The sequence below is a fragment of the Cupressus sempervirens genome, chromosome 2, assembly GCF_028749045.1.
Source record: "Cupressus sempervirens isolate cs-2001-9-10 chromosome 2, ASM2874904v1, whole genome shotgun sequence".
Taxonomy (NCBI): Eukaryota; Viridiplantae; Streptophyta; class Pinopsida; order Cupressales; family Cupressaceae; genus Cupressus; species Cupressus sempervirens.
This window is the reverse complement of record NC_143119.1, coordinates 179,040,456-179,066,967: the sequence shown is the minus strand read 5'-3', so window position 1 is coordinate 179,066,967 and position 26,512 is coordinate 179,040,456. Positions and strand designations below refer to the sequence as shown.

The 26,512-nt window shown below is 34.3% G+C and overlaps 2 pseudogenes across 1 annotated transcript; one reads left to right on the top strand and one right to left on the bottom strand.

Moving 5' to 3' along the window:
• The first annotated feature begins 9,514 nt into the window (after positions 1-9,514).
• Positions 9,515-10,630, top strand: LOC149571666 (cyclin-dependent kinase F-4 pseudogene; annotated as a pseudogene).
• Positions 10,631-13,053: 2,423 nt separating this feature from the next.
• Positions 13,054-15,474, bottom strand: LOC149571665 (rust resistance kinase Lr10-like; annotated as a pseudogene). The gene is made up of 3 exons (XR_016358654.1): positions 14,737-15,474; positions 14,557-14,586; positions 13,054-14,404 (listed from the first exon to the last, which is right to left on the bottom strand). The product of XR_016358654.1 is annotated as a rust resistance kinase Lr10-like (transcript).
• Between the last annotated feature and the right edge of the window lie 11,038 nt (positions 15,475-26,512).

The window sequence follows — 26,512 nt, the reverse complement described above, 5'->3', positions numbered from 1 at the left end:
ACATCATTGTTATCTGGGAAGGTATGGAATGGGCTGACAAGTGCAAGTAGCCAGCTATTTTTTTGAAAATGGATTTTTGCAAAAGCCTATGACCGGATTGAATGGCCTTTCATTTTGGCTATGCTCTAGGCTCTTGGTTTTGGTCCCAATTTTCTGTAGTCTATGGAGATGCTCTATGGAGATGCTAATGCTTGCATTACCATCAATAACTCCCAATTTTATGTCTTTGGGATTTTTTTGTTCCATTAGGAAAGGTTTCCCTTCCGCTCCAATGCTTTATGTTCTTGCTGTTGAAGGGTTTGGCTATTTCCTAGACCACTCTGTGTCTTTTGGTTTAGTTTATCGCATTTCTTTACTAGAGTCCTCTTCCCAGTTGGCCAATGGTCATTTTGTTGATGATTCCTTTCTCACTCTTTTGGATTAAGAAAATATCAATAATGCCTTGAATTGCCTTGACACTTTTTGTCAAGCCTCTAGCTCTACTATTTAATGGCATAAAATTCTCTGTTATTGCCAGTCTTTTTTGCCAATGCCACCCTGGCTTAACCATATTGAATGAAAATGGGTCACTCACAGGGAGATCTTCCACTTTCTAGGTATTCCTTTTACTTTTCAAGCATCGCCGGTGGATCTGTGGAATGTTGTGCTTGGTAAGATTACTAAGAAGCTAGATTGTTGGCCTATGAAACCACTTTATCTTGTTGGAAAATTCTAGATTTTCTCTAAAGTTCTTACAACAATGCATGTCTATTATTCTTCTTGTTGGGATCCTTCTAAAGTCTCCTTTTAAAAATTAGAGTGATTGGTTTGTGATTTTATTTTGGCTTCTTGTTCTGATTATCATGGCTTTCATAGAGTTGCTTGGGACTTTTGTTGTTTCCCAAAAGAATCTAGAGGCCTTGGCCTTCTCTCCATGCATAAGCAAGGCCTTTCTCTATGTGCCAAATGGATTATTTGTGCCATCACTAGAGATGAAGCTTGGAAGATCTTGGTTTGGCATTGCATTTCTTTTGGGTTTCTTGTCAACAGGCCTACATGGAAGGGGATTGGCTTTCACACTCTTCTCATCATGTCAGAACCTATGCTCATACAGAGCTCTTTTTTTATCAAGAGCATATGGAAAGTTGTCAATCCTTAGCTTCGCTAGTCTATCAATGAGTTCCATGATGGGCTCTCTTTGAACTAGCAAAACATTTGGTGGTCTCCCCTATTTTCCATCTAGGGAATTCCCCTTGCCAAGACTCAAGGTGCTAGTGCTCTACATTTTTTCAAACGAGGCATCAAGACTCCTAAAGATCTTTTCTTTAGGGTATCCATGAGTCTCAGATCTTGGGTAGATATGCAAGTCCAACACCATCTTTCCTATTCAGATCAACAAACTTTTGACTTATTTCTTTCTGCAATTCTAGGGCACTTAATTCATAAAGTGGGTATTTAGTCTGTTAGACCTTGGTGGACTTATTGGAAGTGGTATCCTACCACTCCTTTCACCAATTACAAACATAGTTTGGGTTATATATAGCTATCTCCCCATCTGTCGATGGTGGATACACTCAATCAGAGATGGCATCTGCAATATTCTCTTTCTCAATGGAGAAAGCACTTTGACACTATTTGAAGTGCTATTATATAACCCAAGATTGCCCATTTCGCTTTGTGCTTGGCTTTTCAAGGTCTTCCTCTTAGGCCTTGGCTCAAGCATATTGGGGTTTCAGATCCTTGGTGTCCTTTCTGTGGCCAAATAGAGTCTTTCCTACATATTTTCTAGTTTTGTAGATGTGCTCAAAATTATTGGCACTAGATTCATGATTTTTTAAAGTCATTTTAGACAGAACCCTTTTCTTGGCACATGGTTATTTTGGGTGATTCCCACAGGATCTCTAAAAAATTTACCTAGATTTGGCATACCTTTGGGATGGAGATTTTGTTCACTCTGTGGAAAGATAGAAATGCTATTCTTTTCACTTACAGTTTTCTTGATATTAATATTGCTATATACACTAAGGCATGCATTTTAATAATGTAATGATGTAGATTCAAATACAAGACAACAAGGTGGCACACCTTCAAGAGCTTCTTAATCACAAGGGTAATACCCCTTATAATATTGCCAAGGTTCCTCCAGATGCCTCGGTTGATACCTCAACACCTAGAGGCCGCCACTAGAGGTGCAACTCTTTAGGCCGCCGCTCACACACTCTGCACTCACAAGCTTCCTATCATCACTTTCTTAGTAGTGGTGATGGTGGATGGAGGCACTACTCCATTCCCTACCTTGTGGTGGCACTAGCTGGTCCTTAGCTCCTTTTCTTAGTGCTTAGCGAGTGGTTTTTGGGAAATGGCCTTTTCACCTGGAGTTGGCTATTTCACCTGCACAGCTTGATACGAAGGATGTTGACCAAGCCCCTGATGCTATTGATGCTTCTACTGATGGTTGGACTATTCCTAGCCTACCTCCCAATCCCAAGGATAATTGGAGATTTCATGATTGGGATGAATCACCTCCCTCAGCAGGCACTGCTTTAGTTGCCTAAGGGTTGCTTTATATGTTTTTTTGATGAATATTTGTTGACTTTGGCTTCGATCGTGTGAACTTTTGTGGGGTGATCTTGTATCCCCTGACCCTTTTTTGTGAATTTAATCTTAGTATATTATTTTTTTAATAGAAAAGGACTATTCATAAATTTTTTTTGTAAAAAATAGTAAGAGTTATTGAAATGCCATTTTTTCTGAAATAATTTTTATTTCTTTAGTAATTGGATACAAACTAGTATAAAACATGCATTTAATAGACATTTCCAATTGGAAAAGTGTAAGACCATATATAACTTAGCTAGAATGAATTTATCTAGATCATATGTTTGAACAAAATTAATTTTTAGATAGAAATACTCAAATTCAGTGGTTCTGATAAGGCATCCTCTTTTTTTAATAATGCATCTATGATTGTCTCGTGCTCATCCATTGAAATTGTCCATAATACTTTATTGGTGGGTTTCCCTTTTTATCTTTCTAATTTGATTTTCATTGCCATAACCAAATGAGAATAGTGTAAAATCTTCTTTTTTGATTGGTAGTCTTCAAATGCTGGTAAACCATTTCTTCTTGTAAGGTATGTATGTAGCTAGGTGCCAGCTACAATGACATACCCAGTTGGATACTCAAAAGTATCATCATCTACTTGATGAAATATTAATTTATTCTTAGGTTCCACACATCTAGCTAGCCAATACTCAATGTGTTCATTGTTATCATTAGGTGTAATAACAACATAAACATGTCCTACAAGATAAGATAAAGTACATGTAAACAATTTAATCACATGTGTACATAAATATTTATAATATATTAATGACATATACAGAAATAAATAATAAAATTGAAGTATGACCACAACAAAATTTAATTAAATTGTGCATACCATATTGTACGAGCTCTAAAATACAACCATAGTCTTCTGATGCAAATGTAATATTTGGGCCTTCATTTACTATATCATCTTCAAAATGTGTGTCAGTAGCTGCTAAAGATTTCTGTTGCTAATCTTCAACCCATTGTATATTCTCGTATTCTTCCCATTCACTTGCAAGAGAAAATTGACAAAAACAAGTAAGCTTCCTAGTCCATATAGTCCAAGAGTTAGAATCCAAGCTCCTAAATGAATGCCATTTAGCTGACCTGCTAATTGTGTCACACTCATATCTTGAAAGGATATTCTTCTCTTCAACTAGGCAGAAGAAATATCTAATTGTAGAGTTCTGACTTGATCCTATGTATAAATATTTGTTACACCATTCTACAATCTCATGTGCATTTTAAAATTTGGCTTTTTCATCAAATTTTAATTGCTCTCTGCAAAGGGCTCTCTTCACGCATGGACCAACACTATCATGTTCTCCTTTACCATGTTCAACCTCAAAAAAACTCCACACATGTTGGATATTAGTTTTCCTATGTGTCCTACTCAACCAATAGAACATTCTAGCATTCTTGAGTTGTCCTATACAATTATCTGACCATAACCAATGTTGTGTCATTTTAATTTGTCTCTCTTTTAAATTATCATAAAAGACCTTGAAACAATATTAGACAAACTCAAATGAATGAAGTTTACTATCACTCATATAGAAATGGTACTCTCTCAATAATTTTCTATCCTCCTCTATACTATTAGGTGCATGCCTATAAACTATATGAAGAAAAATTGCTACTTGCATTGAATTGTAATATTGTGCTTGTACCTCATCTTGCGATGCAAATGTGTAGTTCACTGCAAAGTCAACAATTGAAAGTATAATACCAATTGGAGATGTATTCTTACATATGCAAAATTTTCCATCAAGCCATCTAGCATATTGAGAGTGTTTACCATATTTTGGTATGATCACACTCTTAAACTCATCTATAAATGCATGAAAACTAACTTTATCTATAACTAGATCACACCTTCTTCCAATCTTCCCATCCTTTAATGGATATTCAATAGTTTTGAATCTTTTTGCATCAACTAATTGTTGTCCAAAAGTAGTCAAATAATTTTCATGCAAACATTCATCTAACAAAGAAAGATTGCCACACATATCACATGTACTAGAAAGACATGCATTGAAAAGAAAATATTGGTCATTAGGTGGCTTACAAAACAAACCTGATATGAAATCCTTTATAGTTTGAGGTGGTATTTTTATACCACATTCCTATAACATTTCTTTACTATACATGGTACCACATATAGATCGAAATACATCATAATGGTACCAAAATTGAACATGAGTTTTACAACATGTGATTCTTTCCTTGTTAATCCTTACATACCATGGTTTATAGTTTTCAAAAGATCTTTGACTAATGGTAATAGTTAACACCTTATCATCTAATTTTTTTTTGAACAATTCAGTTTGAGTCATGTCCAAAAGGTGTTTAGGATGTGGATCACATATTTTTGAGCCAACTCTTAATTTAAGAACATCTCTTGAATTAGGTAATACTCTTGTATTATCATGCCAAAAATTTTCAACCAAAATTTGACTTCACTATTAAGTTTCATATCAGATCTTGAGGGTCTACCACTAGAACTCCACAAACTATTTGTTAGATCACATTCAAAGTTAATCCTTCTCTTTACGGCTCTTTCTAAAATCTTATGATTCACATCAAGATATCCACTTATATTACTAATCAATCTTTTGTCAGTAGTTGATTTGTTAACCAAAAGCTATTTTTATTGCTTGTTGTGTTGCATTCTTATCTTTAGAGTGACTTCTCTTTTTGATAACATCAAAGGCACTAGCAATAGTGGGTACAACTTGTTTTAAAGACTCATTTTTATTCTTGGGTTTTGCATACATTGATAACCTTTTCATTACTTTTCACATTTTAAAGACATTTTAATTATTTGCAACATCAACTGATATTGAAACCCAAATTTCTTATTATTAAAAAAGAGTCTATATAATCTATTAGCATGTGTCCTAATCTATCTCCATGAAACTAATCCATGAAGATTATCTAGCACATCATTAGAAAAATGAAAATTATGTTCACGCACTTCAGTATCATTCAAACATGTTTGTTCAGTACTTGGTGTTTCCATTTCTACATTCATACCATTGTTATTTTCAATTGGCATTTCATTTTCAATGTTATTTGGAATTTGAATCTCATTTTAATTTTTTCTTGGTATTTCTTTTGGGGCTTTCATTTCCATTGGAGTTTTTTGTGCATGATCATTTGGCAATCTATTCTCATGAAGAAAACCTAAAGCATTTAAATCATAACCTGCTTCTACAAAATCACCAATTTCATCACGAGAAAAAACTTGAGGGTTTGGAGACACACTTGTATTGAATGTTTGATTAGAATGCACACATAAAAATCCTTTTAATGGGTTCTCTTCTTCAGCTTCTTTATCCATCGTGGTATCATCAATGTCTTTCTCTTCTGAAACATTGCTCAACTTTCTAATTCTTTGTCTTCTCTCTTGTTGATGTTGTGCTTCATTCTCTTTGTTTGTTGCAATCTCCTCATTTTTTTAGAACTTTTATTTTGTTCTTTCTTCATTGTTTTGATCCCATGTTTGCACCAGTTTTGAATTCAAATCATTAGCTTGCAAATTGTAGAAGATGACAAGAAAACAAAATAATTGTGACAAAAATTCACTGTTGCAGTTAGAAATTGTCATTCAATCATTGCAATGACTGAAAAGTGCTTTGTGGGGCATCTTTTGGGGCCCAATGGGTACTTAAGAATTGAGTACTTGATTTATAAACAATTGGGTACCCATTTTTAAATTGGGCACTCGATACTTAAATAATCAGGTACCCAATTCTAAATTGGGCACCCAATTTTTAAATAATCGGGCACCTGATTTTTAAATAATTGGGTACCTAATTATTTAAAAATTGGGTACAACTAAATTAAAATCGGGCACCCAATTTTTGAATTGCAAATTAGGTACCTGATTCTAATGCCACAGGTGGGAATTCCCTTTGGCATTGGGTTTTTGCCTTGGGGAAAGGCATGGCATAGGCTTGGTGGGACCAAGCATGTGCCTTTATGTATCAAATTTTGACTAAGGCAATTAATTGACAATTTTAGGGATTGTTATAATTTTTATACGGTCTTCCCCATTGATTTTTTTAACAAAATAAAAACCCATAATAGGTCTTATTGTTCTGATTTCAAAAATGTAAATTTTATAGTGTTATGAGTTCATTTGCTATTTTTGCATTATTTATTAATCAAAAGTGTCTCTTAAACATAAAATAGTAAGATTCACTAAAACTTTAATAACTTTTTAGATTTTTCATATTTCTTAAATTCATTTACATGTCATCAATCTTCACACAATTCTTTTGAAGTTAAAAAAATTCAAAAATGTTAAATTTTGATTAAATTATGGTGTCTATACACGAGAGGTTTTAGAAATTAGCTTAATTTCCAACTAAAAATTAATTAAAAAAATCATTAAATAATTAAAGAAAATTATTCTCATCAATATTTGTTGTGTTAGGTAATTCTGTTTAAAATGATTCACAAGAATTCATTTAGTTGTGTCAAATTATGGTGTCTATACATGAGTGTGGTATGGTCTTGAAACATGCATTTTGAAAAAGTAGTTTTTAAAGATCCATATCAAAAAAATTATCTATCATATGGGTATACAAATAAATTACATATTCAAAAAGGAGATTCCAAGCACTACAAATTTTATTGCTGAAGTTTTTAATATTTAATCTCTAAATGTCTCAAATTTTGGCATCAATTGACAATATATTTCAAAGATAGGAAAAACACTTCCACTTTTTGGCCAAAAGTGAGACCCAACTTCTTGCACTGACCCTTATAGTTCACAACTCTATGTTGTAAATTATTGTAAGGAAGACACCCATGTGGGTTTGCATATTGTATATCAAAATTCTATAATTTTGCATTTACGATGATAATAAGAAGCTGATATTTTATTCTCGTAAATTGTTGTTAATTCTTTTTTTTAGTTATGTGTTTGTGGTATTAAAGGGATCACCCTTCATCATCTTTTCATCCTCGAAATACATTACCTATAATAATAATGAGTTTCCATCATAAATTAATTAGCTTCATTGACTAGTAAATATCCTTATATGATTAATCATCCTAATTCATTATAGATTTGATTAACCAATCAAATTATCTATTGATTGTTAGTAACTAATCATAGTAGTTTCACCTTTACTTCACTAATCCTTTCATGCTTTCTATACACAAGCTGCATCCACTCAGTTATGCTTGGAAACATACTAAGAACAATAGGTAAATAATTGACATCAATGAGAACACAATAACTAATCATCATGCAATCAAATAATCACTTGTTCTTTACATCATCACATCATCACATGTTCTATCAATGATCACCTTTTCTATCAATTTCATCAATTATGCCAATAATCTTATCACTAGAGAATGAAATCTTAAGAAGATCAAGGCTATTTATAATGGCCTTAGGGCTAAAGGAGTTGTAATCAAAATGAGGAGGTTTTAAGAAAATTTTGGGAAGTGCACATTTGATTGAAGATTTGTGGTGGCTAGGATTAGATTCATCCCCTTGCAAGTCAAATTTAAGGTTAGAATTTCTCTTAATTAGGTGGGGTGAACTTCTCACACACCCCTCCTTTTTGCAAAAGAAATGTGTTAATGCTACTCAAAAAAATGACAAGACAAACAATAAGGTGGTCTTCAAGGTTAAAATTAATGACTTTAGGTAGATCAAGGCCGTGATTCAAAGATACAAGAATCCCAACATTAGTATGAGGAAGCAAAATGTAGTCTTATCCACTCTAATGATATTGCCAATAGGTTATAGGGCACAATGAACATAATTCCATAACTTTGGGAGAAAATTACAAATTGCTAATTGCCAAGGGCACAAAATTTCTAGAATTTCTTCACGGACGACATCTAGTAACCAACAAATGACCCTAAAAGTGCATGGACCGATCCTCTAGAATTATCTCTTGATTATTTCCTTTCAGCTATTTGGGTTAATCATTTTTTTTCAAAATCCTTCTTCGGACCATTGTAAAATATGTGCAATATAACACTTATTAATTAGACTACATATCATGAAACCATTCATTAAAAAAAATGAGAAGGAAATTCAGACAACTCTTGGGTTGCAAGAAAATTGTAGAATATTTTAACTTATATTTCCCCAAATCAATAGCAAATGCCATTTGCAAGATATGATTAGACCAAAGTCACTAGAAGAGGGTTCCTTGCTCCTTTTCAAGCATTTGATGGTGTGGTTGGAGTTTTTGGTGGGTTTCTGCAAGAACCTTGCTCCATTTGGGACTTTTTGGACATCTTCAAGGGCTTCCTTGAATGATTTGGTCTCTACTTTTGATGACTTTTGCAAAGTGTTTGAAATGATGCCATTACTAGGTGAGTTCTATCCCATAATTGAAATGTATTTAATGAGTTATTAAGTGTTACTGTATGAAAATGACCTTTCACCTATGTGGAAGGCATCCTCAATTTTCTTGCACAAAAGTTATAGAGCCTTTATCTCACAATCAATATCACCCAAAATTTGTAAATTATTAATTTCAAATGTTATTACATTTGAAATCAAATTCTTATGTAAAAGAATCTTGATTGAAAAATATTTTTTACTTTATTTATTATGTTAATATAATTGTAACTAGATTTTTAAATACTAAATAAAGATTTGTAAATACTAAATAAACTAAACTTAATATGAATTTACTCCTCACAATAAATTATTCTAACGTATCATGTAAAGTCAAAGTTAAAAAAATATCTTATTAAAGAGCAGAACTATGTTTCAAACCTAAAGACACTAGTAGTTCTGGTTCATCCTATGAACTATTTCTTATTTTTAAAAAATACTGAAAAGTTAATTAATTATACTAATTTGCCAAGAAAAAAGGAGTTGCAACTTTTCCGAGTAAGGATGGAACTCATATAAAGTTATAATGTACAGGCTACCTTACCACCCAAAGCAATTTAAACGATGGGGAAATACAGACTGATTGAGAAGTTGGGAGAAGGTGGTTATGGAACAGTTTGGAAGGCCATTAACAATTGGACCGAGGAAGTGGTGGCGATCAAAAGGCTGCACAAGAAAAAGAACGACAGCTTTTATGAATCAATGTTCAAGGAGGAAGAGAAGTCTTTACGTACACTTAGACACCCATATATTGTCTCACTGAGGGACACCTACGAAGAAGGAGGGCACCTCCACATAGTCTTAGAATACATGGACTCTGATCTATGGGGAATAATCAAGAAAAGAAAAGAACCTTCATTGAGTAGAACAGTTCAGAGGCTGTGTTTCAAGATCTTGAAAGCTCTGGAATACATACATGGATTAGGGTATTGTCACCGTGACCTAAAACCCGAAAATCTATTGTTAAAGGGAAACAACATCAAAATCTCAGATTTTGGGTTTGCTATTAACTTGAAGGAGAAGATGGAAAAGAATGAGCCATTAGATCCAAATGTTGCAACCATAGCTTATAAGGCGCCCGAACTTCTGCTCAAATCAAACTCCTATGATTTCGCCATTGATATGTGGTCGTTTGGTGTTATAATAGCTCAGCTTTATGGCCTTGAACCCATTTTTGGGTGTAGAAGTGATTGGAGAAATCAGATTTATAACATATGTTCTGTGATAGGATGCCCTAATGAGAATACATGGCCGGAGGGAATGAAGCTGGCAGAGTCATTGGGCTACCAATTTCCAAAAGAGTTTGATGGGGTGGATTGTACGAACAATCTGCGTAGACTTATGTCGACTGCGAGTGAAGATGTGATTGATCTTGTTAAACGTTTGTGCTCGTGGGATCCCAAAAGGAGACCGAGTGTAAAAGAAGCGCTTAGCCACCCTTTTTTTCAGTCGTGTAATAAGAATATGAATGCCAAGTTCTTAGGGTATCAGAGGAATAGCGTGCTGTTGCGGAGTGTGGCATTTCATGGCTCCGATATTGTTTCTAACAGTGAGAGAGGGAAGAGAAGGATTCAGGGATGTGCGGGTGGGATTTTGAAGAATTCTAAAGAGAAGGGTTCGACTATGATTTCGAGAGGAAATGGTTCGGGTATAATTGTAAATCGTCGTGCTTGGCGCTAAGATGTTTTTCACATGGTCTCCTAGTGCAGTTAATATGAATTCAAAACATTTGCTATTTATTTATGGACTGATTAAGCCGTTTTTCACATTAGAATGGATCTTTTAGCGTTCTGATCACTGGCTTATATGAAGAACACGCAATGATAGTGCAGCCAAGTTGTTCTAAAATTATGTACATAGATAAGATTATCTCAGCCAATATTGGACGTTGAATGTGTTCGAGTTTAATATAGAAATAAAATAAAACTGTGGGCTCAGATTAAATCTACTTTTTTAAAACAGAAGGAAATAATAGTAAATCAAACTAGATATTTAAGAAGGCTCTGCATTTCTTTTTGAAATGTAGTCAAATGGTACTTTTTCACATAGAAATTTCTATTTTTTAAAAATATTTGTTGTAATATTTTAGTTGTCATTTGTAATGTTTGAAATTGTATTAACTTAATAGTTTTTGGTAATTCTTAATAACGATGTTCAATTTTTATTTATTTATTTTTATTGAATATTTATTTGAACTCAATATTATGTAGTTGTCTACAACATAACTTTGTCACTAAATCATAGTCTATTGACATTTTCTTGAAAGTTTGTTCTTAAAGCTTTCCTTACAATACTTGAAATTTAATGTGTGAGCATATAGCATTTCCCATATGCCTGAGTTTGACAATGCGTGTAAATATTTGAAATATTTTATCTTATTGGATTAACCCAACCAATGCTAAATGTTGAATGTGTTCAACAACTATTTTATGAAGGCTTTATATGTCTTCTTCAAGTTTATTGTCATTGTAATGTCAAATCTTGATTTTGACAATAAGAAACCTTTTAATGGTTCATATTTATTGTGAGATTTTAAGTGATATTTAATATAGCTTGCAATTGTATCAACCTAGTATTTTTCGCCAATGATGATAGTGTCACTATTGACAATGGTTCAATTGGACATACATTCCTAAAAAATTGTGGATAAGGTTCTCCACAATGAAAGAGATTTGATCTTTTAGCATATATCATTTTACATTTCTATAAGTTTGATATTACTTGTAAATGGATAGAGTACTTTTATAGGATATTTTGTTGGGAGAATGCCTCAGAAAGTATGGATGGGAAATATATTAATAAGAATTGGTTCCTTATATAGATTTGGCTTGATGTAGGTCAAAATCATATTTTAATATTTTTATCACTTCTATTTTATTGAGGCTATTCATGTAGAGGCTATCTTCAAACATGAATCATAGTATACTTGCATGTCTCTCTCGAATTCTCAGTTTTTGATGATTGAATTTTTTAATTCTAAATGAAAATGCATATTGTAGACTATTCAACTTAAATATTTTGGTTTTCCTTTACCTTGTTAAACTTTTGACTATTATTGTTACTTTTCTTGGCAAGGTCATTTGTATTGATCTTAACAAACTTTATTAACAAACTTTATTTGATGCATCCACACAAATGTATGTTGAGATTGATATGTTACTTATGATTTGAAAGAGACATAGACATATAAATTGGTCATTTTTCATATATTGATTGTGTTCTTTACCTTACTTGCCAAATACTTTCTTTAGGAGTTTTTTACTTGATCATAAGATTAAGCATCGTCCTCTAGATTTTTCTCTTAATAAGTGCTCTTTCTAGAATGTAGAATCTTCTCTTTAAAAGAAACACGAAGGATGAAATATAATTGCAAATGAAAAAAAATAGAATTGTTAGGTTTGTAAAATTCAAGAAAATCCATTAATTAGTACTAAACACCCATTTGCTAATGAACCCTAATTCAATACAAAAAAAAATACAAAATTACTTCACATCACAAGGTTGTGAATGCATCAATAGCAACTCCAATGCCTAGTATTAATGCTCAACAAGATTTTCATAATTTTGTACAAGTTAACCACATTTTTAAATCTTTGGGGACTCCAAGAAAACTCCGACTATAACATTTTGTGATCACACATGGGTGTAAAAAATAACACATGAGAAGAAGAGGGCAAAATAAAGAAACACAGAAAAAGAATAAAGAAACAAAGAAAACAGATCACTACAAGAATTTTACACCAACAAAATATTTTTATTCATATTCTTGATCTTTTACATTTTTATAGATTGCTCTATCAAATATATTGATTTTTCCTATTTTATATTCCATACATTTGTATGCATTTTTTATGCATTCATATGCATTATTTCAACAAGAATTAAACTAAGTGTTCACAAATTATAAAAATATTAACTCATCATTAATTAAAATATTCCCTCCCTGTACGATGAGGATAACCGTTAAAAAACTATACTGAACTCTGAATTCGAGCATCGGATATCTCCACAATAAGTGGAAATTCCTAACCAGCAATCTACTAATTGCTTATGCTTCCTACCTAAACATGTACGGCGTGTGTACATCAGACGCTGGAAAATGACTGATTGGAAAATGAATACAATAATCTACTCTGGAGTCTGAAGTCAATGGGAAATCCATGGTCTGTGGCTAAATAGCCGAAGGAATGCATCTGACATGACTGTTGTTTGATTTATTAATTAATTTAAAACTTCCAAAACCGTACTTCTATGATTTCTAAATTAATTAATAAATCAAAGAAAACGTCACGTCAGGTGCAAAAAAAATCGGCTATGACTGAATGGAGTTCTACACCGTGGAAGAAAATTCTTCGCCTTGAAACGCAGGGGCCGAGTTGAAAGGGATGTGAGAATTGCTGACATCATCACCGTTTCCTTCCAACATTTGAACCACTCTGCTCATGTTCGGTCGATCTTGTGAGTTGTATTGAATGCACCACAATCCTACTGTGGCCAGTCTTACTGCTTTCTCCTGCATCTCTTCACATTTTGCTTCACCATTTCCTCTCAACCCCCTCTCTAACTCCCCCTTCTCCATCATCTTGAATGCCCACTCTGGAAAATACAACTGACTGGACCGGCCTACCTGCAACTCAATGTTCTTCCTTCCTCCAGCCATCTCCAATAATACCATACCAAAGCTGTAAACATCTGATTTGTCTGTCACCGACGCCTAATTTCTATTCCATATCTCTGGAGCAGCAGATCCCGGCGTTCCTCTCGCGGCTGTCGTTGATATGTGATCATCTCCCCTGCCATACAATTTTGCCAGACCAAAATCAGCTATTTTGGGGGTGAAATCCTTATCTAATAATATATTGTGGGGCTTTATGTCAAAATGGATTATACGCCGCTGACAATCTTGGTGCAGATATGCGATCCCGCGGGCGATGCCCAAAGCAATTGAATAGAGCTCTTCTCCATTCAGATTTCTTTCTTTCTTATCTCCTGCAAATATGAACTTCTCCAGAGATCCATTCACCATGTACTCATATACCAGCGCGCTTCTAAATCCATCAAAACAATATCCCATCAGTCGAACCAGATGGACACGGTGGATCCTTCCAATGGTTGTAACTTCGTTTATAAACTGAGTCTCGCTGTGTCTTGACTGATCCAGAATTTTGACAGCCACCGAATTACCTTGAGGAAGTCTATCTTTAAAACCGACACCGAAACCTCCTTCCCCCAATTTATCTGCGAAGTTGTTGGTGATTTTCTTCAGCTAAGAATAGGAATATCTGGTGGGCATTTCATGGGCATAATCATCAAGGAATCGCTCCACTGTCGTAAGAGAAGATTCCATTGCCATCATGCGAAGCTCGGATTCTTTTGAGGCCGACGATCTCTTGCGACAAAAACCCATAAACAATACCGTAGCTGTTAATAAAACAGAGCCTCCAATGGCTCCACCTGAAATTACATAGAGGTTTGGGATCTCAGACACATAATCTACAGCCAAAGATAGAATACAGGTAACGGCGAATTTCTATGATTCCAGAGTCCAAATATACAGGAAATAAAGAAATGAAGCAAAAAAAATATGAGAAGGAAATCGTGCATACCTAAAATAAGGGTCTTCTTACTCGACTTTTCTGTAACACGTCAATCTCAATATTGTGAGAACTACGCACTAGTCCGCAGTGGAATAATAAGGGGGAAAGCAAGTTCCTTCAGTTTGTGGGTAAATATAATAATATTCGTTCATTCGTAATTTATTTGAGAAAGAGAACTAGAAATCTTACCACTAGTGGAGCATTGTGAATAGGACATCGCATCGCAGTAGCAGAAAGATGAGTATCTGAGATGAGTGCAATTTCTGTAATCTGTCCCGCAATGCGGACCCTGTTTGCTTGCATTCCATTCAACAGTGATCCCTTCGTCAATAATATGAGACAGAGACTTTCCCGAATCCAACTCGGATTTATTCACGGCAATTGTAAAATTTGATTGACAAGAGATACTCAAGTCTGGACGACTGCCATTAAAGTATTGATGTTCATTACACATCAAATCGGACAATACTGGTCCATACGAGTCATCCGAACTGCATGTTTTCCCCAGTGTCACATTTGCGTAATCTCCTAAAATATGGAAATGTTTGGCACTCCAGAACTGATCGTAGACATTCTCTGAGAAATTGCAAGCATCTCGCTCAAATTCCTTGTATAATATCATAATGTTCCAAGAGTAAGAAATTGAGGTGTAATTGTGAGGCTCCAGTAAGTAGTATTGGTAGTCCCCAATGGTAATTAAAGGCTTCTCCGCTGCATTATCACACAGTAGCTGAAGCGCAGGGTCACCGTAGCCACTGCCATATGTTCCAAATGGAAAATCCAGAGTGTAATCCCCACAGCTGAAAACCTCACAAGTCCCATTACAGTGGAGGCCAAGCATGATAGTGAGACTGCGACAAAGAAGAGCAACCGGCTCAAATGCAGAGCGTGGGAGTGGAGAAGAATGAGAGCCATCTGAAGTGCTTCTATATCAAAATTGAAAGAATTTAAAGAAGGCAGAGTGAGAAGCAGGTCAACATAAAAAATGAGGTTATAGCAGGAAAGGCATTTGAAGACTGCAGAGAGGAGTAGGAGAAAGTACTAAGAAACCGAGATTAGACCCGACAACGGCGATGAAGAATGCAAATTTGACTTGTTATAAAAGTCAACCGTCGGCGCGACTGAAGGCAGACGCAATGTGGTCCAGTGTCCAAGTAAAGAAGCGCATTAATGACGTCTCGAACACGCCAAATCCCGTTGAATTTGTCAAACGAATCACGCGTTTTTTGAGGATCAAGATTCTCCTTATATCTTATTGCAGCACTAAGGGGTAGTGATTAAACTTCTATAACTAGCATTGGCACCTCTGTGTGCAATGGGTATACCTATGAGGTGTGGAAATTAAACTAGCACTTGCACCTAAAAGAGGTGCAAGGGTAGTCGATAGAGTTTTTATTTGAAGATATATATAATAGAACAAAGCATATAAACTTGACATTATACAAATATTTGTTGCACCATTAATAAACAAATAGTAGATTAATATTGTATAGTTTTTGTGCTTCTAAAGATTTTAAAATGGATTATACATCATTAATATGTCAATATTTCAATCTTTTAAAATTTTTTTAAAAAAATTATTTTTATGCCTGATTAAGATTTTTATATTTTTATGTTAATTATTTATTAAAAAATAATACATGAACTTATTTTCATTTACAATATATATTTAAAAGAATATTATAATACAAATAAAAAATTATAAATATATAATATGATATTATATATTTTATTTTATTTATATTATATATTAGTTATGCATTGATAAATATTATCATTTTCACACAATATTATAGAATTAGATGTTATTTTATCAACATTTGATATAAGTTATTAAAGTTAAATAATGTATATATATTTTTAAATTAAAATTATATTTAAATTTATTAAAGGAAGTAGTAAGTCATTATGTGGCACTTGTTTCCAATTTTATTTCAATATTGTATCATTGAGGTTCTTTGCCACATCATGGATAAATCTCCTCACCCAAGCTGTGTTATATATTTTCCTTATCATTTTAAAAATTAATGACACTACAACTGCATTCCTTCTTTATTGCAATAATGCAAGTATTAGCTCCTAGTGATTATAATTGTAGTCATAAAATTACATTCAATCAATGACTTTAGTTTTTTATTTCTAACTTTTTATTAGTTAATCATGGAAGCTCGAACCACCTGAAATGTAGGGAGTGGGAAAGAGAAGCATGAGTTTAGCATGGTTGAAAAGACTTGTGTATTATTTAGTAAGTCATCTATGTGTAAGTATGCTATGATATCATAATATTTTATCTTTCTTATGATATTTTTCTCGACAACTAAGATTAGGTTGAAGAAGTAATTGGATTTGGTTGACTAAATCTTGGCTTTGGTTGACTTGATCTTGCTCATAATTGGCACCCTTGAGATCTACTGCAAGGCTATGATCAAACTTCATACAAATTATTATAAAGATTATAGGTAGTTATCTTTTTCCTAAACTATAGGCAGGGACTCTAGCTCTACCATAATCTTTTTTTCAGGGACTTTAGAATTCTAAGTTGTTTTTGAACTTACAAGGACTCATTAAGCTACAGGAGGGTCCAATTTATTGGATCACATAGCGTATTGTTAAAGTCAAGCAAAAGATATTATATGTAAAAAAAAGAATAAGAAAGGGATTCATAACACATAGTTATAACAGTATAAAGATTCAAGATCACCAAAATTTATGATCATGATGATTTGAGCCAAAGAACAAAAGGGGTAGTATACAAAAAGACATGCCCAAAACAAGAGCTACTTTAAAGAGAAATTATCTAGTAATATCAAGTTGGTTTGTAAAAGGGAGCATGATGTTTTCAGATGGTCTATTTTTGCGTGGTGTTTTTGTGCAAATGAGGCAAAAATTTAAAAATCTGCAATATGGGTTTTGTATAGAATGGTCCAAAATAGTTCCCACATGAAAAAAATCTCCAAAAAACATACAAGAGATATGCATATATAATGTTCTAAGAATATCACTAAGCATGATATTTAGCAAAAGCATTTTTCAGAAGGTTCAGATTTATATCAGCATGGCATTAATATATCAGAGGTAATGCTCTGAAATTCAAAGGCACCAAGCATAAGTTTTTATAAGAGACCTATGTGGAGCTTTCATATAATGAATAGAACATGCCCAACATATCATTAAAGACCAAACAAGAGATCTATTAATTTTTTGAAAAAATTTCAAAGAGAAGAGTGCAACTCTTGCAGGGATCTAAAATGACATAACTTCTTATTAGTCCACAACATAGGTTATACAAAGGAAAAACTATATCATTAGTATGAGTTTCCAATATATATGACATTTTGTAATAGAGGAGTAGTTCTAAATACAAGCAGAATAACAAAATCTTATAGCAAAAAGTGTTAGGAATAGAGTTATGAAAAAGGGTTTGCTTCAATGGTGGAGAAAAGCCTCTCAAAATTTTTGGTGTATTTCTACCTTATTGATAGGAGACTATGTATGAAAGATGAGACTTTGATCTCATAATATAGTTTTAAATTTTCTACATATTATCTATTATCTATTGTATACCATAGCATGAACGTAGAGGCCATGAGAAGTTCAACAAAAGCCCCCAAATCTCTGAAAGTTGATATGGACAATCTGAGCATGGGTCGCATGCTACATATATCAACTGCTCCAATGTTATTATCCACCATGATATGTTTAGCCCCATTGTTGCTCCTGCTAACCCCCATCCCAATTTTACTATGCATCTCCAACAGAGAAAAATGTGGAGGATCAAGCTAATTAGAGAGATCCATGCCATGGCCATCAGTTTGCTCTGTGCCTGAAGAAACTTTTGGACTAGGAAATAAATTGCAAATGCAAGGAGTCGGGGAAGCATCCAAATGCAATTTTTTTGGTTAACTTGAGAAATCTCTTCAGATTGTCCAAATGCCTTGAGTATTGGCCCAACAAAAATGTGAAGAGGACTAAGTGCCATTGTTGTGGTTATGGAAATAATCCAAGATCTTTTCATATACACACTCAGCATATGAATATCCCCTATTCCAAAAGCCTTCTACATAATGTCTCCAATGCACTGCTCATTCCCATCTACAAGGGTAACAAAAAACACATAAGAAAAAATAGATGCAACAGCTTCAACAATGGCTGCCCAAATCATAAATACTAGCTTCAACATTTTTTCAACTTGATTATTGACCCAATTAATGAAAACTTTATGATGATTCCCATTGCAAGGCCTCCAATAATTGCATCATTGATGGTAACTACAGCGAGTTCGAAGTTTCCAATGTGCCCAGTGAATGCCTAGGTTACAACACACACATATTAATCATTTGGACATTTCATATGCAAAACTTGCAAGGACAAGAAAGAGTTTGTAATTGGATGGTTGGAATGAACAACAAATAGTAGAATGTAACTACAATAATTGTGACTAGTAACATTATTTACCATGGGATAGGAGATGGTTTTACCATCCTTGGAGTTTATTTGTCTTTATCTTCAATGAATAATATTAGCAAATGCTATTATGATGCAATTATTTTAGTAGAATCCATTGCAAAGGAGAAATCAGTGATATCATTGGTCTTTTCTGTAGCAGAGTCTTGTCTTGTTGTCTTCTCTTTCTCAGAAGTTGGGATTGGTTGAGCATGATGGGAAGAAAAAGGATGACGAGGAGAAGGCAAAGGAGAAGGCTCTTTAATCTCATATTTTGATGCTTCATAGTCTGAATGGTAAAATTTACAAGAAACATCTTGACTTGCAATGTCTCCCATTGATTTGTATTTCTGGAGCATGTCTAATTGTGATGATCCATGGCTTGGAGTTGTATCACCACTTCGAAATCCACTTCCAGAGAATTCAGACCCCCTATTTTTCTTCCTCTTTTTCTTTGCATTGTGCTACTATTTCTTTAGCGCATTAGCTGTCCGCTTTTCTAATATAGCCTCTCTCATGTGAGACCCCATCTGCATAAACCATTGTTCTGATCTTTAGAGAATAATTATCTACATTTCTACAATCTATTTCTAATATAATTTTGTTTTTGGATTTGATTGTGTGTTTTTTTAGTATCAATGTTTCAGATCACATTCCATTATCCATCATTAGAATGAGAGTGAAGTACATAGTAAAGAAAAAAAGAATTAAATCATAGAGTGTGATTAGAAACGCTGATACTAAAAAAACATATATAATCGAATCTAGAAACAAAATTATATTAATTATCCAGTTGTGGCTAAAATGTTGAGCACAATAAATTCCACATTTCTTTAGTAATGAATTTGAATAGGCTTCTAGTAGTATAACTACATTGGATTTTTCTTATGGGATTCAACACAAATGCTACTCAATTGAATCTGCATTGAGTTTTTAAAAAAAAGTTTTAGGGTGCATAAAAAGAAATACCTATCACAAGTGCATAGAGAGGAAGTGTGACATAGCTGCATGAAAATTGCACATCAATCCTAGAAACATGCACAAGAAATAAAGATTAGTTTACATTTGTCTCTAAACTAGAGATCTATTATTCTTAAGAGATTTATGTGACAATTAGGAAGGGGAACGGAAATCAAAACCCCTATTCAAAGGATTCCATGCCTATCTTGAGTCTATTAGGGAAAAACACTTATTAAAAATGTGGATGAAAATCATTTTGTATACTCACCCCATTGCAACTCTGATCAAGATAAATGTGAAATTTTGATGGAAACAAGACCTCAGGCCAAACTCATACTACACTTGCCAAAAAATGATGTCTAAATTAGCTGCATTTATGATGGCAAATGTAAACTATTCAACTCTATTACTGAAAATTTGCTTGAGAGTATTTATGTAACTACTTATTCTTGACCAAATAATATTGTTCTTAGTACTTACCCTTATCCATAAAAAGAAAGCAAGATGCAAAGAATTCTGCTCAAAATAAGGTTGAACTGATCAATGAGTATATTATCGTCCACAAAGTAATAGGAAGTAACATTTACATTGAGACTTCAAGCTCTACAAAATTTTAGTACCTAGAAGAGAATAAAATGTATCAGAAAGAGAATCAACTTTGGGTGATCGAACTAGAAGCATTTATCCTTGGGTTGAACTAACGGGGTGTGGCTATAGGGCCCTAGTTGGAATACGACAGTGAAGGAAAAATAGTACGAAGAAAGAGTAGTGGGAGAAGAATGAGAGGGAAAAGGAGGAGGGGAAGAAGGAGAATGTTGTGGAGAAAGAGAAGGGCGAGGATGCTATTGTTGCAAACAAATAGCGATGGAAGGAGGAAGAAAAATGGCATGTTATTGCCAAGGTGAAGGATGAAATTGTTTAGAAGAAGATTGTTCTGGGGCAGAGAAATGAAGAAAAATGTTTGCTTGGTTCCCCCATTTTGTAAATCATGCCTTTTATGATTGTAGATCTTTTATCTATGGGTGTGATTCAAAATCCAGCAAATTTCGGCCCATGTGCAACAAATTTCAACGGGTGTGAGACAAAATTTGATTGGAGTGAACTCCAAAAGGAAAGCCTATCGGCTAATTAAAAAAGATTTTTTTGGTATATCTTAATGAAATGTAAGTCCTTATGATCTGTGTCTTTTAATTCCCATGTCATTTGTACTAGTGTTTCTTTACATTTTCAACAACTCATTGAAGTTAGTGTGGTAATTCCTTAAGCTATTTTGCATAGATAGAACAACTATGCTCTATAAAGAGGTTAAATGCATTTATTATGCAAGACACCATCTCATTTGTTGCATAAAGGTGTATGGATGTTTGGAAAATAGATTGTTCTTCAGATGTAAGTGCAAAACCTAGTTATAACAATAGAAGTTACCAATGTGAAATTGTAGGTTTTGCATGGTGTAAATTGAGAGGACTATATGGAATTCTATTAAAAAAAATTGTTTAGTATTATAATTGCATCAATTTGTGGCATAATTTTTGTTTGCCCTACTAGTGGTAGCATTTATTTGATTGGTATTCAAAGGGAAGAATAAATTGTTAGTGCTTGGATTTTGAAAGTTGTGATGCTTTTTGGTGCAAGAAGAAATGTGATTATTACCCTTTTGGTAATGACACCCTTAGTGTGGAATGTATGCTTGTAATTAGACGATACTTTTTTGTGCCTACAACTCATGAAACAATTATTTTTAGTGCTTGTTGCAAAGTAGTGTCCAACAAAGATGTGAAAGAAATATATCATGTACTTTATATTGTTGGGTAAATAGGTTATTTTGGGTGCATTTATTTAGAACATGAGTTTAATTAGTTGACATTATGTTGTTTTTGTAGTAAAAGCACAAGATCTAAACATAATTGAATCAAAACCTTTTGACCAAGAATATAATTTTTTTTTTTACATCTTGTTGTCATGTTTGTAATAGGTAGAGAGAGGGAAGGAGAGGAGTAGATAACAATATAGAGAATGAGAGATACAAGTGATTAGTAACAGATGGGTACGAAGGAGAGTAAGTTGGAGATGGGGTAGAGATAATGAGGAGTAGAGAGGGATATATAGATATAAAAGAGATAAATATATAGAGAGGAAGAGGGTGAAGGAGGGAGAAATACATTTTAATAAAAGATATCTATAGATAGGAAATCATATTTAAATGGGTATTTAGAGAGATAAAAACTAGAGATAAATTAGGATGCATGAGAAGAAATCTAGTTATCTTATCCCTCCCCTTCCCCCCCTCTCTCTATTAAAAAATATCACATGATCCTCTCTCTCTCTCTCGTGTACTCCCACACACACACACACACACACACACCTCCTCCCACTCTCTCTATCCCCTATCTAGGTCTCACTCTACCCCCCTCTCTATTAAAAATCATCATATGAGCGCCCCCCCCCCCCCCCCCCCCCCCCCCCCTCTCTCTCTCTCTAGTTATGACTGCTGGTCAACCTCTCTCTCTCTCTCTCTCACACACACACACACACACACACACACACACACACACACACACACACACACACACACACACACACACACTCTTTCTAAATCAATATATATTCTAATAATTAATGTAATAGATAAATAGAGAATTTGTATATTTTTCTACATATATATTAAAACATTTCTAAAATCTATAATTTTGAATGTGTATACTAAACAAATCTTTAAAATAAGTTCTTGTAGATAATATCTTGATAAATTTATATATTTTTTCTAAATAATAAATTGAAAACAAAAATTTGATGCATGCTAGTTACAAAAGGCATTAACACCTTCAAACTACACTTGAACCATTACATTTTAAACAATCAAAAAATTGTAGAGAAACCATACATGCATTAAATTACCTTGTCAATTCAAGCCTTAAACCAAGTTGCAGCTTCCTCCTTGGTGAAGTTTAGGATGGAGCAATCATCCTCCATAGAGCGTCGTTGTCTGCCAGAGCTGCTCATTTTCATCTCCTCTATGAAAGACATGTTGACCCACATCCTATCTCTCATAGAGGCTCAACAACCTCCCATCTTCCATTATCCAAATGGTATCACAATAGCTCACTAGCTAGTCTCACACTCTTCCTTGGAGTTGTCTTCATGAAACCTACTTCCCTTCCTCTAAAACCCAAATCTTCTCCTACAAAAAATTTACTAGTTTCTACCATCCTTCAATTAGTTTGGATATATGTATCTCACAAGGGGTTATAGTGGACCACACAACCAGAGGCTGCAATGATGAGTCACCTCCTCCAATCTGCCTCCAAGGTTCTTGCCCATATCTAGCCCTTACCTCAGCTCATGCCTGTCAATGATCTTGTTGACTCCCAAAAGCCACTACGAGTCAATACACATGGCTATGACTCATCAAATTTCCTCTTTTGTCTCATGAACGAGCAATGCTAGAGCAACAAAGAGTGAGACAATGTCCAGATTGGTCCTCCTTCTCTAGTAGGAGTTCAAATACTCTAGGCCAAAAATCTCCATAATGTAGATTATGTAACCCTAGTCCTCAATCAGGAAAATGTTCTTCATGCACCGCACCATATTTGCCTTCATAAGTTTGTGCTTGATTATCTATCTCCAAGGCAAAATTGGTCTCCATTTTTGAAGACTTTGCTCAAATTCTTATAAGAAATGAGGCCCTTCTCTTGCTTAAAAACACTCCCATGAAGGATTTGGAAGCACAAATTTCAAAATCCTCTTGCATGCAGATCCTTTCTCATGTGTATTGGATTTCTTGTTCATAAGTGTCCTTGATCAGGGGTAATAATTATAAATCACTCCTTCAAAAGGAGGTGAGTGGATATAATGCCACTAAAAACACACCATCTTTAAACAAGTTTGAGAAGACCAAAGTCTTCAAAATTTTTATTATGTTTCCCAAAGGGGGCATTCACTCCGAGGTTGGCCAATTTATCGACAACCCCATTTGCCTCTTTGTAGACATGGGAAACTCTATAGTCCTTAAATTCCAACAAAAGGCACTTAGTCTGGTTAGTGTACTTGTCCAAATGCCAAGACTCTAGTTTTCCTTTGTTAATCCCATTGATGATAATCTTTGAGTCTCCTTCTGAGTGCAATCGCCTAATGCCTAGCTTGGTCCTCCTAACAAATTAGCCTCTTTTACTACTTCACATTCTGCTACATTATTAGTCCCATCCCTTAGTCTTTTCACAACAAAAGCCACAAAATTGCCATCATGATCCGGTGCAATACATTTGCATCTAGAGCCCGGGTTACCTCAGGCAATCCCATCAAAATTAAGTTTAACCTAGCCTTCCTCTAGTGGTTGCCAAAAACATCTTTCCTTCCTTTATTGAGGATTAACCCTTGAAGGCCCATTAACAAGCCTATAACAATAAATTATTACTAAGGTGGCCACCTGCAAGAGCTACTCAATCACTGAAGTAACATGCCTTGCATGGCCACTATAGCGCCTCCTAACTTAGCTAACCATACTCTGCCCCAGGGCCGCCATCAAGGTCGTAATTCTTATGCTTGTCACTCTCACATGTCACACTCACAGGCTCCTACTCTCCAAGTGGTGGTGATGATGGTTGGCGGTACCTCTCAGCTTCTCTGCCTCGCTGCAGCTCTGGCTAGTCCCTAGTTCCCCCTCCTACTACTCCTCCTAGTGTTGTTAGCTCCAAATGGCCTTTCTACTTGAATTTGGATATCTATCTGTCACAAGTGGAAGAGAAGGATAAAGAACAAGTTGCTAATGATGTTGTTGATGGCTGGATTGTTCCTAGTCTGCATGCCAATCCTAGAGATGCTTGGGGTTTTAATGGTTGTGATGAACTCCTCCCTCAGTTGGCATTGCTCTAGCAGCCTGAGGGAGCTGCTTAAATGTTTTTTTGCTGAATAGTTATTGTATCTAGCTTCAGCCATGTGAACTCTCGTGGGGTGATCTTGTATCCCCCGATCCCTATTTTGTGAATTTGTAACTAGTATATTAATTTATTAATAGAAAGGGACCATTCATAATACAAAAGGAAATGCATTGAACTTGAAGATGTAAAAACTTACAATATAACACATACAGTCAAAATGAAAAAAATATTAAGAAAAAACTATTGAAAAAATAAAAAATTAATAAAATCTTATTAATCACACATTAAAAATTTAATAGGAAATTATTACTAAAAATTAAATTAAATATTGAACTAAAATTTTCACGCTATTATTTAAATAAATTCTATAATCAACCCATGTTAATTGTTTTAAAAAATGAAAAAAATAATGAATACAAAATTTTAGGACAAGCATAAAGGCATGACCACTGATGACATGGAAAAAAATATCAATGGATTGGGTAGATGAAAACTATTAATTCAGTTATAAAAAGTCTCTCCAATTGAGTCCAAAGTGATGTGGAAATGATAATTGGGAGTACTTATTGTATGGTGGTCTATTGAATGATGGTTGTACATTAAATGTGGAAGAGAAAAGTTGTTGTACATTAAATGGGAAAGAGAAAAGTGGTTGGAAAAGCTAACGACCAACCAACCTTCAATGGTCGTCTATCCTTCTGCAATGGTAGGAACTGTAGATTTAGAAAGTTATTTCCATTTGATTAATTAAAAATGGCAATTTTAGGTTTAGGAACAGCAATAGCAACCATTAGTGGAGGGGATTTTACAGTACCAATTGTCAGGGAAGATATCTGAGAAAGGGCATATCCCACAATAGGTTTTTGAAAACTATTTGAACAATGGGATGATAAAGCTTGGGACAATAATACTTGTGAAACTATCTTTGGTGCTTCATGTGCTTTATAAAATTTGAATGGTGACAATGGATTTGATGGTTGCTCAAGGGTTCTTAAGATGACTGCATTATTGATTAAAATATTTAGCCTTCTCTCTCTCATATGGAAGATCGAATAGCTATGCCCACCATATTATAGTGTTGACAAGTGAATAAGATACAATACAATGAATGTCCAAGATGCATTAGATGGTCATTAGGGGTTTTTAATTAGTTTCAACTGTTGATTGAAACAATCAACTTGTTTATCTTATATAGGGAATCCTTCAACATAATTATTTATTATTTAATTTTAAATTAGAATTCTACTACTTTAAATTTTTTAGATGATTAATAAAAGTCCATATACAACCATTTTGTTAGTTGGATAGCCATTTCATAATGGGTATGCAATGTGCTGATAGTGTAATCTTCTAAAATAAGGAGGATCGAACTGTATAGAAGGGAGGAAGAAAATTGGAGGCCTGGATGGAGTGTACAGTGGTGAAACAAGTGGTTGTACTATGGGTAGTGAAGATGGTCATATAGAAGAGGCAAATCAGGGATTGTATGGTAAGGGGAGAATAGTATCATATAGTGGACACAAGTAGGAGTTTGTACAAGGGCCAATGTAAGCCATACAAAGGGTGCAGGTCATACAGTACCTATTGCAAGTTTGTGTGGGAATGATTGCTAGCCATATGGTATATGCTGCAAGTAGTACGGTGATGGTTGGATGTTGTATGAAGACTAAGGTGTCCATACAATG